The sequence below is a fragment of the Saccopteryx bilineata genome, chromosome 1, assembly GCF_036850765.1.
Source record: "Saccopteryx bilineata isolate mSacBil1 chromosome 1, mSacBil1_pri_phased_curated, whole genome shotgun sequence".
NCBI classification, from domain to species: Eukaryota; Metazoa; Chordata; class Mammalia; order Chiroptera; family Emballonuridae; genus Saccopteryx; species Saccopteryx bilineata.
In genome coordinates this window covers 85190010-85205022 of record NC_089490.1, presented here as the reverse complement: position 1 = coordinate 85205022, position 15013 = coordinate 85190010, and the positions used below count along the sequence as shown (strand labels likewise).

At 54.0% G+C, this 15013-nt stretch overlaps 1 protein-coding gene across 4 annotated transcripts in view; it reads right to left on the bottom strand.

Moving 5' to 3' along the window:
• Window positions 1-15013, bottom strand: part of TCF20 (transcription factor 20) — a 225063-nt gene that overhangs the window by 155169 nt on the left and 54881 nt on the right. The window lies entirely within an intron of this gene.

Below are 15013 nucleotides of genomic sequence, written 5' to 3'. Positions count from 1 at the left end.
ATCTTGGGCCCTGGCAGGGGCTTTCTTTGAAAACCTAAGACAGAAGCAAGAAGGGGCTGAGAGTGGGAATATCCCCATAGGACAGAGCCTCCTGGTGGGAAGTTACACCCGCGGGGCCTGCAGTGCGGTGCATTAACGCAGCACAATCACAATCGCTGTGCACACGCTGGCAGGCACCTGCCAATCTCAGCCCACGCCCCCACCCCAGCCCCCTCTCCCGGAGGACAGATAATTCTCTCGCTCTCCCAGCCTGACAAAATAACTAATGCTAACTCAATAAAGTCCCCCTTGAAGGTTTTTAATTACCAGACTGTGCTGAAGACTTAAGACTCCAGGTGCAGGAGGGAGGCCAGAGGAGGCTGATGGAGGTCAGCGGGGCTGAAGGCAAGAAAGCAGGCATCCCTCCCAGCTCAGAAAGAGGGCAGGGCCAGGCTGCTGCTGTCCAGGGTGCTGGTCCTGGCGGTCACAGGATTTAGGATTCCTATTGGCAATAGTGGCCACTGATGGAGGTCATGATAGGTTTCTGTCAGGGTCTTGGGAGAGATTATCACATTTAAGCCTCACGGCCAATCACAAGGTAAAAGCTGATGTCCCTGCCGCACAGATGAAAACAATGAGGCTCAGAGGGGGGGCAGTGGCATACTGTGATCACACAGTCAAGCCCAGATTGTCCAGTTATACTTGGTGTCAGGCAGGGTGCCTGGCTGCCTGGAGTAGGAAACTCAAACCAGGGATGTGGTTGAATGGAGGGTCTGAGGGCATAGGGATGGACCTCAGGAAAGGGTCTAATAGTGTATGGTGGTTGCTAAGCAGTGGGTTGTACTAGCCAGATGGAGGCTGCCCAACGTGACTCGAGACACCTGTGATGAGCCCCCACTGCCACCAAAGGAGATGATGGAGGAGGGAAAGGCACTGCAGGAGACAGCCTAGTACCCTAGCCAACACTCCTAACCGTGGCCCCAGCACTTCCTCATTACTCAAGGAAAAGATAACACCTAAAGTGACAGGCATGGCTGCCGCTGCCCCAGAACCCCAAACTCCTCCCCACCCTCTGTGAGCCGGCCTGCCCAACTTGACCTCACTCACTCTACACTTTCGGAACCAAGTGCCTTCTGTTTGCTCCTTCCAACTTGCCAATCATGTTCCTGCCTCAGGACCTTTGCACTGGTTGTTCCCTCTCCCTGGAATGCTCTTCCCTTATGTTTTTACACAACTGGTTTGTGTCATTTAGGTCACAGCCCAAAGAGCACCTCCTCGTAGAAGCCTTTCTTGAACTGCCAACAGTAGCCTTCTCTGGCAAAGGCCCTGAACAGCTGCCCACAGAAATGATATTCAGCTTTTGGCCCCAACCGGCACACCTACCCCCTCCTCCAGACAGCCTTCTGGGGTTCCAGGTAAAGTGGCTGGCTCCTCACAAGGTACAGGCTGCCCTCTACACTCAGAACCTATGTATCACTGAGGTGCGGACTCTGAAGCCAGCTTGCTGGGGTTCAAATCCTGCCTCAGCCACCTAGTAGCTGTATGAACTGCTCTGAATCTGTTTCCTCATCTATAAAACGACGTAAGTCCCCTATTTGTAGGGGACTCAGAATACTGTCTGGTGAGTGCATGCTGTTGCCTAGCAACATCACCATCATCATCATCACAAACCTATATACCCTTGCCAGACCTCAGCTAACTAGATGTTACGTCATTCGCTCCCAGCACAGGCCCTGAACACATGGGTACTGGGGAAATGTCTGACCCTGTGAGACAGGCCATGAAAGTATATAGCTAGATCCATTTTCTAGATGAGGAAATAGAGTCGCAGGAGGCTCAGCACTGTTCTGTAGACACACTGCCCCAGCTGTGCTCTTTTCGCTGCTGCTTCTGTGAATTGGCTCTCACCAGTTCTGCAAAGGTGCCAACTTGGGGGCTGGGACAGTGCTGACAGCTGGTGCAGCTGTGCCTGGCTCTCCAGAGCCACAAGGGGCAGCTGGAGGCCCCAACACCCAGCCCTGCCTTAAGCCTCTTGGTTGGCATCACAGCCCTGTGGCATTCGAGCTGCTGCCCACCAGCCGGCCCCCTGGCATTGAGCCCGGGATGCCAGCCAGCCAGGAGAGGAGGCAGCTTGGCTGGCAGCCAGCTCACAGTGCCTAAGCTGTCAGCTGGGAGGCAGGCCAAGCAGGGCTGAGACCCCCGCCCCTGAATGGAGCCCTGGCCAGGCCACCAGGATGGGGCCAAGCCTCTCACCACCAAAGCTACAAGGGGGGCCTGTGGATCCAGCCCCAAGCAAGGCTCGGGGACATAATTAATCTTGCTGGGTGGGGACTCAGAAGTCCTTGTCACCATTTACTCAGCTCAGTTTTTCACTACTGTGGAAGCAGCACGTGGAGCAGGGGGGAATTTTCAAGTCAAATAATAATAAAAACAGCAACAACTACAGCTGACATTTAGCAAGCACTTAGTCCACGTCAGGTGCTTTCTGTACTGGTGCACTGACTCCTCCCAAAGGGAGAAGCGATCACCACGTCCCCTCTATGGATGTAGCAACTAAGCTCAGAGAGGTGCAGCAACCTGCCCAGGATAAACTGGCGGAGGACTCAGATTTTTTAATTCAGGCTTCAGAAACTGTAACCCAACGCCTTCACTCCACTGGCTCAGGCAGGCCTAGCTGCCCACACTGGACAGCTCAGCTAGATGGCTCTGGGCAAGGAAGTCACCAATTTGTAAAATGGGCAATCAGAGAGGACCACACTGCAGAGCTGACCAGAAAAACAGGCCTGGGCAGAGGACATGTTCCAAAATATGGCTATGGTTTGGTCATATTCACTGAGCTAAAGGAATGGTCCCAGGAGGTGGAAGTCCATCTCATCAGAGCCTCTGCCAGCCTGCCCCCATTGCCCATAGCCTCCTGGGCACCCTCCGTGGGAACGGCTGGGCCAGAGGGGGCAGGCCCAGGGCCAACCATGAAAGCCCACAACACAGGGCCTTGGGCTCAGACTAGCCTCTCCCCACCCCTAGGGAAAAACCCACCAGACAATCATGCATGGGCCAATGAGTTCAGACAAATGTGTACAGACCTATCTCTTATGTGGCTCTTTCCTGCCCTTGGGTCCAGTGACAGACTTGTCCCTCCACCAGCTGGGACCATCAGGCAGGGCCTAGCAATCCTGGTTCAACATCTCACAGAAAGGACACAGGCAAGCACTGTTAAGCATATGCCAGGTTCAGGGCTGGGCATTGGAGTGCAAGAATGACCACTCAGCCCAACTGCTCATGTTTGCACAAAGTGCTGGAGATTTAAAAAGAAATACACAACAAAACTATTTCTAGTCTCATTCAATTCAAAACAAACCTGTAGGAGATGAGGTATTGCCACTGTCCCCATTTTCCACATACCCAGAGAGGGATAGTGACTTACCCAAGGTCACACAGCTGATCAGGGTGCAGAACAGAGTTCTGAGGTCCCCTTGATTCCCTAACCCCAGTGGGGATGGAGGACACAAACCGTTGGCCTCAGAGCCAGTGCTCAGCTCCCACGGGGGAGCAGGAGAAGGAGGACAAACAGGTATGGATGGGCAGAGGTCTCCTGGAGAGAGGGTAGAAGGCCTGACTTGGGCCAAGGTGCACAGTGGGCAGGCCTATGAGAGCAACTGTGCTGAGGAGAGGGCACCAAGAGAGATAGGAGCTGGCCTGACTGGCACTAACTGAGGCTTTGAGGAAGGTAACCAGGCAGATGCAGACTCCACAGACTCCACAATGGGAGGGTTGGCAAAAGCTGCTAAAACCCCATTGGCATCACTGAAGTCCAACTTGTGCTCTCCTGCCCAGACACCAGCGCAGCAAAAGGTGCCCTGACTTGTCACCAGATTCCCTGCTGTGTGACTATGTGAGTCACAGCACCTCTCTGGGCCTGAGGTCCACATCAGTGCAGTGAAGGAGCAGGGCAGCAGCTAATACCCTCACCACCCTTGTGAAGGGCTGGGCATGCAGCGGAGCCTACTGGCTGGCTGGCACAATTACAGTTTTGCCCTAATTGCTTCTGTCTCCTCACTGGCCTTTCATGGGCACACCTGCCAAGAGAACAAATTTAACCACAGAAAGTAGAGCAGGGACAGGCCAGAGCCTGGGGGCCTGCAGCAGAGGGTGCCCCGCCCCCACGGCACAGAGCACCATCCTCAGGCCAGTCCAGAACCAGCCAACCCAAAATGCCCTGGACTCCATCCCTGCTGCTTACACAGAGTAGGCCCCTACTGGCGGGTCCCCAGTCTCAGTGACTGTGGACCAGTGCACTGAACAGTGAATCTCAGACACCAAAGGTTTCTACACCCACCACCTGTCCTCTGGTGCTGAGGAAAGGAGGGATGGAGGTGGGAAGGAGACACCAGACAGATCTGAATACAAGCCCTGTGGATTCAGCCTTTAGATGGCATGGGAAGAACAGGGGGCTTGGGAGGGACAGGAGCAGGTGGGCAAATGGCAAGGGCCCAAGGGCCACAACAAACTGGAGATCCCAGGAAATATTTACTCAGCAGAATCAGCTCTCTCCCTCAATGGGGGAAAGGCAGGGAGGGTAGGGAGGGATTCTTGCAGGGGAGGGGAGGGGAGTGGGGGGGGCTGAGCGGTCCCTCCCCAGCCCCTCTCCTCCCCTGGCTCCAGCCCCCTCAGGTGTTCACGGCATTCCCCATTTGCCTCTCTCACACCAGTCTCCCATGTGCACCCCCTCTGCTCTGCCCACTCCTACATTTCTTATTTCCTCCCTCCCAGTCCACTCTCTTCCCTCTCCCATCCCTTCTGCCACTAGGTCTTCAATGCCCCAGACCTCAGTTTACCGCCAGGACAAAAAGGCTGCAGCCCTGAACTAGGCAGCCTTGGCCTCAAGGACACACGAATAAAACATGCTGACAGTGGCAGGTCACCCAGGAACTGGGTGAGGGTTTACCCACAGTGGACACAACCCTCACTGGTCACCAGTAACAACTCACCAACCTGTGCTCCCCCCACCCCGCCATAAAATATCAAAGTCCTGGAGTGACCTGGCCAGGCCTGTCACCAAGCCAGGTAATGTCAGGAGTACCGGGCAATCAGCAGGAGCCTGGAGGAGGAGGGGGAAAGAGAGAGTAGCTGAGGAGGAGTAAGGGGGGGAGGGGAGGAGAGAAAGAGGAGGAGGAAATGGAGGGGAGGAGGGCCGAGGGGGAAAGAGAGAAAGGGGTAGGAGGAAAAAATGAAGAGGATGGGGGAGAAGGGGGGCGTGGGGGGAGGAGAGCAGAGAATGAAGGGAAGGAGGGAAGGGGAGGGAGGAGAGAATAGAGGAGGGGGAGGGGGAGGGGGAGGGGCGCGGGCTCGCGCTGAAACCAGCGCAACATCAAAGCCTTCCCAGCCGCAGAGCACAGTCACGTGCGGATGGCTTCGTTCCTTCACTGGGAGAAGCCGCTGGGCCTGGGGCTGCTGAGGAATTTTAAAATGAGGCAGATTGCCTGGAATATTAGGCGGTGGGGGTGTGGTCAGAGAGCTTTATCTCAAGGCAGGTTTGGAAACCTTTCCCCCCAAAGGAGAGCCACAGGGCAGAAGAGGCCTCTGGTCAGGGGCTGGGGCGGGTGGCCAGGAGTGGGGACAACCCAGCTACTCCTAGCAGCTGGTGAGAGGCTTTTGGAAGGACCAGCCTCTTATCAAGAGAAGCCCGAAATCTGGATTCTTATGTGAATGCTTCCTCTTTTTAATATTGGCTCAAATTAAAAAATAAAATAACGAAAAGGGAAAAAAAAAACATCACTATGTGGGCCAAATAAAGATGTCCTGATTTGGGTCCAGGACCTGGTCTGATGGGCCTCCAACCTATTCATATCACAGGTGGGGAAACAGGTCCAAAGAGAGAGCAGAGCTTGTTCATAGTCACACAGTGGGCCCAGGGACAAGACCTAGAATTTGAAGATCTCAGGACTCCCAGAGATTCCAGATCAGGCAGACAGGTCAGTAGAGAGGGTCCAAGTTCAAGGAGGCAAGCAGGGCTGTGAACTGATGGGGAAGGGGGTAGTGGTAGGGAAAGGCTTCAGAACGCTGCCTTCACTCAGCTTACTGTCCCTGCCCATTTCTCAATGCTGCCCTGACACACCCTGCCAAGCCCTCCACTCCCTAATGCTCAGCCTCAGGGTACAGTTAGTCATTCTACCAACCATTCATTCCACTGCTACTAGGCTTGCAGGAGCCCAACTCACAAATAAGGCCAGGGAAGGGCACAGAGAGGTAGGATTCCAAGGAGGGAACAGCTTCCTCTTTGGGGGTCTCTCAAAGGAAGGTCCCAGGGTGGGAGACAGAGAATTCTAGGTAAAACACACACAGTATCTGCATTCACTGGAGGTGGGGGAAGAGGGAGAGAAAATGGCCACTGGAGACTAGAGGAAAACCTTGGTGGGAGGTGGACGGAGGGAACCTTGAAAACCTGACTCAGAAGCTCAGGCTGTCTATCTCAAGGCTACTGGGGACCCCCTAGAGGTGTCTGAACAGGAGGGAGGTCATCTCGGATCCTCACCGCAGGTGTCTCAGGGAGTGGGGCTGCATATGCTGCACTGGAAGTCATTAGTTCCTTTGCTGTGCACTTGAAAAGTATTTGTGGAGCACTTTCTCTGTGCCAGGCGCTGGGCAGACAGATGAGGTGCTTGCCCCCCTGTAGAAGGGGAGCAAACGTGAACACCACCAACACACACCAGCACAGGGGGAGATGCTGTGATGGGGCCTGCACTGGGCCACACAGGGGCCTCAGCCTAAGCAGATCTGGTCCCTTTGAGTAGAAACCACCTGCAAGGTGAGGGCAGGAGGGGGCTGTCCCCAGCAGAGGAACAGGACTGTGCACAAGGCCAGTGAGAAGCAGGGTTTTTCTCACCTGAACCAGTAGAAGTGGTTCAGCAGGTCAAGGTGTGGACAGGAGCCATGTGGAAGGCCACAGAGCTTCTTTACCTCATCCCAAGGGCAAGGAGACTAGGGGAGGGAACACAAGAACCCATGCTTGTGGGTGGGGGACTGGGCTGCACAACAGGCTCTCTGAAAGCCTTCACGGGGGATGCACTCCCTTTCCATCTGCAGAACCTGGGCAGGTGAGCAGCTGCTCCCTCAGACAGACTTCATTCCAGCTAAGGAAGAACTTTCCAGTATGCAGAGCCCCTTGGCTGGTAGGCCACATGGGTTGGTGTGAGCAAGACTTGGGTAGACAGGCCCAAAGTCTGGCTGAGGGGCCCCAACTACAGATGGATGACATTAAGCAAGTCCCACAACCTGGGCCCCAAAAGGAAGTGCCCTGGGAGAAGTGACTGAGAGAGAACCATGCAATGGACCTAGCATGGTGCTGATCCCTGTGACCCAGAGGCTGGCATCAGAGGGGCAGCTGAGGGGACGGTGGGGAAAGGACCCATGCCTGGGGGAGTTGGGAGGTACCCCTCATTGAGCAGGAGCCTTGATGTCACTCCTAACACCTTTTTCCAAATGAGGAAACAGGCTGGACTGGTGCTGAGGCTGGCGGAGACCACAGTCAGGGTCTTCGAAAGGGGTGCTCCAGTGAGGAGGCTGCTCTGGGACAAAGCCAAAGGTCTCTGAGCAGAGAGTCCAGAGAGTGGGTGGCCTTCTCTCTTAATCTTGGCCACAGGACAGTTGAGGGTGGGGCTGAGGGTGAAACCACCCAGGTGCTGTCTTCACCACTGGCATTTCCATTCTCCATCATGCGCCCAGCTCTGGGGCAGCAATGGGAGGAGGCAGGACTCAGAGACCCAGCTCCTAGCCCACTTACCAGACACTGAATGTCACCTTTTACAGATAAAGAAATCAAGGCTGGGAGAGACTTTGCCAAGGTCACCAGCCAGTGAGAGTCAGAACCAGGTGCTGCTGCCCTCTGCTCCCAGGTGCGACTCTTACCTCATGTGGGAGTTGAGGTGGGAAGAAGGAAAGGGAAAAGGAAGGAAATTGACATTGCCCATGGCCTTGCCCCAGTCAGGCTCATCCATGACACCTCCCCATCGCACTCAAACCAAAGAGCACACAGCACCCTCTGGTCCTGTCATTCTGGAATGACTGTAGTGGGTGCTCTTTCCCAGCCTCCAGCCCTGTACACAGTAGGGATTTAGTAAACACTGGGATGAATTATTCATGGAAACCATCATGTACCAAGTCCTTCAATACATAATCTTTTTTATCCTTACCACCCCTCCCTAGGAGGGGGGTAGGTGTTACTCACACTATTGTAGAGGAGGAAACTGAGGCTCAGAGAAGTCCAGAGAACAGAAAACAACTAATGCCAGCAAACACTCAGTGTGTGTGCTCAGTGCAGAGCAGAAATCCAAGCATCTTGCAATATTTACTCATTGACCCTTCAAACAACACCTGAGGCAGCTATTACTTTCTCCCCATTTTCCAGATGGGGCCTGGATGCACAGAGAATTTAATAAGCTGCCTGCTAAGCACAAAACAATCCCTGGCTGTCTGGTCCTGTCCAAATATACCTTTAACTACCTCTCCCCACAATCAGCCTCCTGGAGAGGGAGAAAGCAGACTCACTGGCCTGTGGATGAGAGGTATGCACAGCTTGGAAGAGGCTCAGGCCAAAGGGAAAAGAAGGAGTAAGCAGAGGGGAGTGTAGAGGTGGAAGCGATGGGGAGGGAAACAGGGCAGGGATTCCGAGGAGAGGGGATGGGGGAGGAGAGAGAAGGGAAAGGAGAGAGGAGGGGGGAGAAAGGAAGAAGAAAGTGAGAAGGGGCCCCTCTCCCCTAGAGGCCTGGCAAACCACATTCCAGTCCAGCTGGGGCCAAGGCAGTCAGTGCCAGGGAAGATCTGCCTGGTCCCCCTCCTGCAAGAACATCAAAGCTGGTTCCAAGCCAGCCCCAAGGTAGTGTCCTTTGAGATTTGGCAGAGATGGGGCCATATTTCAGGCTGATACAAAGCAGGCTGCACCCCACCCCCTCCAGCCTGAGATTCCCATCTGGGTTGTCTACTTAATACCCCATTACAGGAGAAAATATACAGCCAGCTCCCGCCAGCCTCAGCTGCCCATTCCTCCCTCCAAAGAGATCAAAGATGCGCTACATGCCCGCCCAGAAATTCCATAACAGGAATGCAGAATGGGAGAGAGGCAGGTAGAGCTTAACATGTGGGTGGGAAGTGCGGAGGCCAGGCAGGTGTGGTGGGACCAGGCTTCCAGGTAGGGGCTGGGTCAGGAGCCTGATAGGAGTAGAGCTCGAGGCTTGGGGAGGGGAATCACACATCTCAGCTCAGATCCTGGGATCCTACCTGCCCTGCAACCCCCCACTCCCCTGCAGAGTCATCCCAATTCACTGGGCCCTTGGCTCACAAAGCCTATAGGGCAGGGGTCCCCAAACTACGGCCCCGTGGGCCACATGCGGCCCCCTGAGGCCATTTATCCAGCCCCCGCCACACTTCCAGAAGGGACACCTCTTTCATTGGTGGTCAGTGAGAGGAGCATCCTGTGCTCCTGCAGTACTGTTCGCTCATATACAGTACTACTTCTGGTGACGCGGGACGCACACATCACGGCTCCAGAAGCGTGTCATATCACTTGTTATGGCTAGCAGTGACAAATATGGAACCAAACATTGACCATCTCATTAGCCTAAAGCAGGCCCATAGTTCCCATTGAAATACTGGTCAGTTTGTTGATTTAAATTTACTTGTTCTTTATTTTAAATATTGTATTTGTTCCCGTTTTGGGTTTTTTTTACTTTAAAATAAGATATGTGCAGTGTGCATCGGGATTTGTTCATAGTTTTTTTTTATAGTCCGGCCCTCCAACGGTCTGAGGGACAGTGAACTGGCCCCCTGTGTAAAAAGTTTGGGGACCCCTGCTATAGGGCTTTTTGTCCATGGCATCCCCTCTGAGATCTTCCCCAGACCCACTGCCAGTCTGGGAGGCCAGCAACGGATCAATCTGTAGCATGGCTATGGGACTACGGTGTGCCAGAGGCCCTCCAATGAAGGTTTAAGCCTCAACAATGCTGTGACATGGGCAGAATTATCTTGCTTTGTAGCAGGGGAAACTGAGGCAAAGGAGATAGGGTACTTGCTGAGGGTGGTAAGCAGAGGCAGGTTTTGGCTTCCCAGTGTCTAGTCTTCCACACTGAGCCACTAGACTTACATCAGGGAACTCCCTGGCTTCAGGGTGGCCTTAGGGGGGTATGAACCAGGTGTCAGTCTCCCCCAGGGCAGCTGACAGTCACAGCCTATATCCCAGGGGTGGGCACAGGACCCTCCTCCACTTCCAGGCTGAGGACTGGGGTTTCTGGAGTCCGCAGCTTACCTGACGCTAGGTTCTCCCAGTGGCCCAATGTCCTAGGGTCTGTTTATCTCCATGACTTGTGCTCTTTCCAAACCAGGACATAGACATAGGTCCAGAGAGGCTCAGAGACCCAAAGGACGCACAGCCATGGGGATCTCTGGGCACACCGAAGACCATCTCCGTGGTTACCCAGCGGGAGGCGAACTGCATGCCCTCTGGGCCTCCCAGACCAGTGCAGACCCACAGTACTGAAACAACCGGAGCAAAGGTTAGCAGGCTCCTCCAGTGCTGTGTCCTGGGCCATTCGGCTGTGGGCGAGAATTTGGTCATGAGCTGGCCCAGTTCCCTAACTCATACTAGGTAGGTAGGGACTGGCTCCTTCCTCTTGATAAGACCTTCCTCCCCACAAAAGTGCTCCTCTTCCTGTGTCTCCCTGCCCCCTTCTCAATAAGTAGCAGTGTCATTTATCTGGGGCCAGAAACCTGGGGATATCTCATCCCCTAGCATTCTTCCTGGTGTTGCCCTCTGAAACAATCTCCACACTGGCCATCCCATCAGTCTTTCTAAATTTATCTAACCAAGCCTCTCCCAGCTCTCAGGGAGACCAAACTTCTTGCCTGGATGGATACCTGGCTCACCCTAAAATCCATGTCCTTATTTTCCGAGCAGCTGCTTCACTGACATCTATGAGGTAGGTGAACAGGTGAATGAAGTCCCTAACTCCTCAGCACATGTTTTTCCAGGATCAAGGACTCTCTGTCCCACCCTCCCCGGACCCTCATCCATCCTTGCAGACCCTGGCATCTCCAGCTGCCCATCCTCTGGTCTCCATACCCCATAGCCTAACAGCCACCCTGGGTCATTGGTGTACCGTCTGCCTCCCCGTGGCTGGGAACTCCCTGAGGCCCAGATGGTGTCTGCCCTTTATCTACTTCCACATGTCCATCCCTGCATGGGGCCTGGCACTCAGAGGCACTCAGCTGAAAGGCAGGAAGATCCTCTCAGGAGAGATGCTCACAGGGGCACTAGCATCACCATGCTCATTCATGCAGAGGCAGGGGTGCCCCTGGGGGCTTAGAGACCTTTGTGTCCTCACTGACCATGAAAGGCTGACCCTGGCAAATCCCCTCCTCTCCTCCCCACAGGGGACAGGACGAAACAGCAAGCACAGGGCGAACCAAGCAATTTTCCAGACCCAGTGGGGCTCGGCAAGCCAATTTGAGCACAGAATAAACCTCTGGCCTGGGCAAGGGGGCACGACACACAGTGTGAGCACAGTGGCGGCCACACTCCCACAGCCTCCCCCCACCCCCCACCTGCAGCCAACGTGCAGGGCGGGCCTGAGATACTGCGCACAGCTGCCAATTCCCCGGCTCAGCAGAAAGTCTCCATTTTGCAGGGAGAAATTAATGAAAGGGAGAAGCCTGGGAAATTACGAGTTGCCACCTGCAATTTCTCCTTCCAAGAAAAGTGGCGCGATGGCTGATTAAAGCAGCAGCCGCCCTGCCAGGCGGGGCCAGCAGCTGAGGACCTCGTGGGCCTGCTAGGAGGCAAGTGGGAAGCAATGCAGAGGTTGGGGGGGGGTGATGTAGGTGGCCTTTCCCAGGGACCTCCGAACTGGGGAAGCCTCCAGCTTCCTTATCCCTCCATTACCTTTTATCAACAGGCAATCAGTGGGCCTCTTGTAACCCAAGGAATCCCATGGATAAAAAAGTATGAGACACCACCCCCACCCTCTACCTCCCCAACCCTGGCACCCGGAGGCTGGTGAGAGAAGGAGAGATATGGGGCTAATGGGGCTTCACCCACGCCTAGAGCTGTGCTGGTTGCCTTTGAAGATCTAGTAAGTCTTAAAAACCACGGGGATGAGCCCATTGGTGCCTTTTAACAGGCCAGGAAATGAAGGCTTAAAGAGTGACACTGGTCCAAGGCTGATGATGAGGGAAAGCCAGGGCTGGGTATCAACCCAAGCCATTTGGTGGCAACAGTGGGGGTCTATTGACAGCACAGAGTTGTTGGAGATAAGCTAAGGAAGGACAGTCCAGAGGGAGGACAAGTCTCTCCTTCCACAATCAAACCAAGTTCCCAGACTCACAGCCCTCTATCTGTACTTGGGGATAGGCCAATGGACAGCTGGGATAGGTGACTCTGGAGACACTGCTCTGGGTTTCACTGCCCCACCTAACCTGACAGGATCCAGACCATTTCTCCTTTCCAATAGCCTACAGCTCTCTAGTTCCCTCAGATCTCAGCCCCGTAAATTCAGTCTAAAGTGTGAATGACTGACACCAGTTTTATCAAATCCTCTAGGGTTTATGCACTGAGGCACTAAATTTGACTTTCCCAACTGTGAGAATGGTGATTCACAGGGGTGAGGTGCTAAGTGAAAAGCCCCTCAGATAGGAATCTGGACACTCTGGCCCTGGCACTATACATCCAACACAATGGAACCACCCCAATGGAAGACCAGGCTTCCTGGGCTAGCCCATACTTCTTTAGCTATGTATCTTACGGTAAGCTTATGGCTTCTCTGATTCTTGGTCTCCTTACATTCTCCCCACCCCAGCTGTGTGACCCCAGGCAAGTCCATCAGTCTCCCTGGGCTCCAGCTTGGAAAGCCAGGAGGCAGCCTGCTGTGGTATCCTTCGGAAGGCAAACTTTGAAGCACCGCTATCTCCCAGCGCCACGGCCCTGGCCATATATTATTATAATGGCCTTGGCCAATAGGGGCGCAGGCTATTAGAATGAGTTAAGACCAGATTAATCTGCTTAAAAAAATATGCCTGGTTTTTACACTGTGCATTCCCTCTTAACAACTCAGGCTCCTTCCAGGCTATTATCTCGTTTTATCGTTAATTCAATTCCATAAACATGTATTAAGTGTCTATTATGTGCAGAGCCCTAGTCTGGTAGCTGGGGTGGGGTGAGGGCTATGGGGGCAGCCCCAGGCCCCAGGGCACCTGCAGTCAGACAGGGAACCCACCTGACCCTAAGACCTCTCCCCTGGAACATGAAGCAGGTGAGCAGGAACTCAGAGGAGGGAGATACTCACCCGCCTGGAGGGTTTCGAAGTGCTTCCTGGAGGAGGGGACCATGAAAACTGGGATTGAAGACAGTAACATGTGACGTGGAGAGAGGGCCTACTCTGTACCAAGTACCATTCTCTGCACTTTATACACAGGAACTCAATCCTAACAACAACCCGGGGGCTCACACTACTGTCAGCCCCATTTTACAGATGAAGAAACAGGTTCAGAGAGGAAATTTATCAGAGATCCCAGAACTGGTAAGGGTAAAGCCATAACATCCAACCCTAGAACCTGGGTTTTACTCTCTATGTAGGGTGCCCAGTGCCTTGAAGGGTGCCAGGGGGGAGGACACAGCCTCTGCTACACGCCAGAACTGAGTTTGGTCCTTTCAGGCAGGCCTGTGAAAGATGGTGGGTTTTGCCAAGCAAAGATGAAGTGGGGACTTGGGGATCCCCTAGGCAGGGCTACTGGGACAGGAGCATGACTGTGGAGTTAGCTGGATTTGTGTCCAAATCCAGGTTCCACCTCATTGGCTGGGTGATCATATGCTGTTACTTAACCTCTCTGAGCCTCAGTTTCCATCCCTATGAAAATGGGGCAGTAACTAACACCTGCTCCGTGGGCAGAGGTGAGGATGAAGCAGGATGGGACTGCTTACTGTTGCACCCAGGTTGAACATTGGCACGTGTGTCCTGATGTGGAGAGCTCGCAGAAAAAAATGGGAGGGGCCGCTGGCCCAGACCAGGGGCCCACGAGGCCATGGACCATGAACATCAGGGCAGTAGCCCAAGGCTAGACTGGGAAGGGCAAGTGGCACATGTGCATTCTGTAAATAAGAAGACAGGTAAAAGAGGGACCCAGCAAACCCTGTGCAATAGTCACTGGACTCATTCTCACATTCTCTCCCAGGGATGCACAGACAGCGAACACTCCCTAGGGCCCCCCACCTTTACTGTCAGTCTGGAGGAAACAGCGTGGAGACTAGGGACACAAACAGGGACAAACAGGGACTATGGAGCCTGGAAGCTGCCAGAAACTAAAGCCCACAGTGGCAACATGCCAGGACCACAGCAACAGACCACATGCCAGGAGCCTCTATCCATCACCCAGGTCCCCGGCAGGCACCCATGTCACTAGCCTAGCCCACCTCCCCAGCCTCCTCCCTTACCTCCTACCCATCTTCCCTTCCAGGCAGCTTCCAGGCTTCTCAGCCTTTCCACATAAATGAGCTCCCCTCACCTCCTGCATACAGCAACCCTACTCAGTCCCCAACACCAGTGGCGCCCTTCTGGTTCCCTCTTTGCCTGGAAAAATGTGCATTCTTCCTTCCAGCTTCCGCTCAGCCCTTCATATGCCCCTCAATGGACACAGAGTGCCATCTGACAAGGAATGCAGCTTTGAGTTAAACTCTAGCTTCTCATGAACTAGCTGCAAGTTATGTCACCTCTCTAAGCTGTGCTGTCATCTTCTGTCAAATAGAGTAATACCAGCACCCCACAGTGTCATGGTGATGATGAAATAACATAAGAAACCTGATTGGAATAGTCTCTGGCTTTTATCACCATCATCACATCAGGATGCTCTGAGGTTGCGGTCTATAGGGCTAACTCCAAACTGTAATCTCCATCCCTCCCAGCCCTGGCTCCCAGGGCCTGCACAAGGCCTGATGCCCAGCAGCAGCCGAATCATAGGAACTCAACCTCTGCCTGGAGCCATAAAAAAAGGTGGT